The sequence below is a fragment of the Neophocaena asiaeorientalis genome, unplaced genomic scaffold (assembly GCF_003031525.2).
Source record: "Neophocaena asiaeorientalis asiaeorientalis breed wild unplaced genomic scaffold, Neophocaena_asiaeorientalis_V1.1 scaffold142, whole genome shotgun sequence".
Taxonomy (NCBI): domain Eukaryota; kingdom Metazoa; phylum Chordata; class Mammalia; order Artiodactyla; family Phocoenidae; genus Neophocaena; species Neophocaena asiaeorientalis.
In genome coordinates, this window is record NW_020174563.1 from 5,013,632 (window position 1) to 5,016,866 (window position 3,235).

The following is a 3,235-nucleotide window of genomic DNA, read 5'->3' on the forward strand; positions in this document are numbered from 1 at the left end:
GCAGAGTGCTTGATTAGGAATGCTTGTCAACAGGAATAGATGATTCATAAAAGGGAAAAATGACAAAACTAGTTTTAAAATACCTTGAAAATATATTCAACCTCATTAATAATCAAAGACATGAAAACTAAGACAAGATAGCAATTTTTGCCTATTAAATTTGCAAATTAAAAAAAACCCTGATAGGATGTGATGAAATGAGAATTCCCATATGTTATTGCCGGGAACATAAACTGTTTTTGCCTTTTTGAAAAGCTATTCAATTATACATATCAAGAGTCATAAAATTTCTTTTTGATGCATTAATTCCACTTCTGGAATCAATCAGAAGGAATAAATCTAAATTTGAATAAAAGTTCCTACCCCAAGATCCATATTTGCAAAATTATTTAAAATGTTAAAAACAATCTGAACATCTAAAAATAAGAAAATGGTTAAAAGATTATGGCTAAATATGCTCAGTAAGTCTTATGAAACCATTAAAGATATTTATAAAATTTAAATCATAACAGGACAACTACTGGAACAAGGGTTTATTCTAAGCCTATCTGTGAGGTAGATATTATTATTACCATTTTCCAGAAAGGGAACTTGAGACTCAGGATCCAAGGTTAAATGAATTATTCAAGTCAGCAGGTGGTAGAGCCAAATTTTAACTCAGTTCCCTCTGACTCAAAATTGCCACATTATACTGGTTCCTGTTAGGACATTTGGTCAAAAAAAAAAAAAAAGTACAAAACTCTATAAATGTAATGATCAAAAAAATCTAAAATCTGCATTAAAAATAAAAAGGATTGTCAGGAATTACAATGGGAAATGGATGATTTATTTTAAAAACTTTCCATTTTCTGATATTTTTACAATTTTCTGTAGTGAATAAATAATTTTAAGATTTCAAATTAGAAGATGTTATTTTGCTAAAATAGCTAGGTAAATGTAGATTGAACCGTATCAATGTGTTCCGCATCTCTAAACCTTAGTATAAGTACTTCCATTCCATGATAATCCTACATTGAGATAAAATGTAAATCTATTAAGTCTGCAGAGAAAATAAATGAATGACATTTCAGGCATACATTAGTCACCATCTCTGTTAAACTTAGGATGATCTAAATTAGTGGCACAATTAAAACTGTACATAATAATCTCCTTTGGTAACAGGATCAATCTTAAAAGAATAATTTTTAATTCTAAGTTATTATTCATAAGGGATCTTGTTAGTAGGTCACCATCAGTGTATAATTAAGCTGGATATTACTGGATTTGCTGCCTCTCCCTTTACCTCTGAATTTTGGAGAAGTTTCTATTCAAGTTACATCAATCAACCAATATCTTTTTAGCATCTACTAAGTGAAGGCACAAGACCAAGGTACGGTGGAGGAGAAAATGATGAATTTGAGACATACAAGACACACAGAACAGTAATAGGAGGCAGCATTTAGTGAGTGCCCAAGGGGGCCCTCTAGGAGTTGAGGGGAGTGTCTTTACTTTACCATGGAGGAGAAACTTCTCAGTGTGGTACATTTCCATTTTTTTCCTCTTCGTTTTCCATCGGTCTTCTATCCCCCTCATATTTTCCTCTTCTTTTCTCTTTCCCTCCCTCCTTCCCTCCCTCCCCCCCGCTCTTCTCCCTTCATCCCCCACCAAAATATATATGATATATATCATATATATGTTTGATCATATATATATGATCAAATAATATATTTGATCATATGTGCATATATATATATGGTCAAAATATAAAGGTGAGAATATTTCAAAAAAGATTCCAAAAATAGGGGAAAATGTGAGCAAATGGGGCCAGAAAGACAGGAGTGTCTAGATACTAGGGATGCTGAGAAGTCCTATTAAACGAATCTACTCCCACCAGGGCCCTTTGCACCTCCCTCTATCCAGGAACCTCCCCCATATGAGTTTGTGTTCTTTCTTCACTTGTAAGCATGGAAGGGGGCTTCCCTGGTGGTGCAGTGGTTAAGAATCCACCTCCCAATGCAGGGGATACAGGTTTGAGCCCTGGTCCGGGAAGATCCCACATGCCGCAGAGCAACTAAGCCCATGCACCACAACTACTGAGCCTGAGCTCTAGAGCCTGTGGGCCACAACCACTGAGCCCACAAGCCACAAATACTGAAGCCCATGTGCCTAGAGCCCATGCTCCGCAACAAAGAGAAGCCACTGCAGTGAGAAGCCCGCACACCGCGATGAAGAGTAGCCCTCGCTCACCATAACTAGAGAAAGCCCGTGTGCAGCAACGAAGACACAACACAGCCACAAATAAATAAACAAAACATAAATAAATTTATTTAAAAAAAAGAATATAGGAAGGGCTTAAACACCTTCCTATATTCTATTGGGACCATCAGGGCCAGAGTGGGGAAGCTGGGCAGCTGTGCCTAGGGCCCAAACTCAGTGGGCCACAGTGAGACACTGCAGGATTTTGAGGGAAGAAACAGTGTGCTAGTGTTCAAATGGGTATTGATGATTTATTTATGACTGAATAATAAATATATTTTCAATAAAATCTTTTCACAGATTTTGGACTGAAGAGGCTGCAATGACAATGGAAAATATGTTGAAAAATTGAGATAGTGAACAAATTATTTACTAATATGGCTCACAAAATGATCTTTCATAAAGGCAGTATTAATTTTTTTCTTTTTAATTTATAGTTCTTTAATTCTAAAAATAACAAAATCACAAATTCCAAAACTTTATTTATTTTTCTTTTAATTTTTTTTTTTTTTGCCGTGCCACCCAGCTTGCAGGATCTTAGTTCCCCCATCAGGGATCAAACCCAGGCCCCAGCAATGAGAGCACGGAGTCCTAACCACTGAACTGCCAGGGAATTCCTCCCAAAATTTAGAAGACAACGATTATCCATAGTCCCACCATCTTCACAAAACTGTTATCATCTTACTATTTTTTCTTATTCACATTTTCCACTTATTTTCTTAGATGGATTCCAAAAACTTGAATTATTTGTTTAAAGGTTAACATTTTATTGATATATATTGCCAAATTTGATAGCAGCAATGTCTAAAGTACTACTTTCTCATATCCTAACATTTCAATTTAAAAAAATCTTTACTAATAAATGAAAAATTTTCTTACTATTACAACTTTTATGTTTTTGATTATAATGTACATTTTTCCAATTTGCTTACTACCTGAATTTCTTCTTTTGTGCATCCTATTTAATTCAGTGGGTAAGACTTTGTGTGTTTTGATTAGA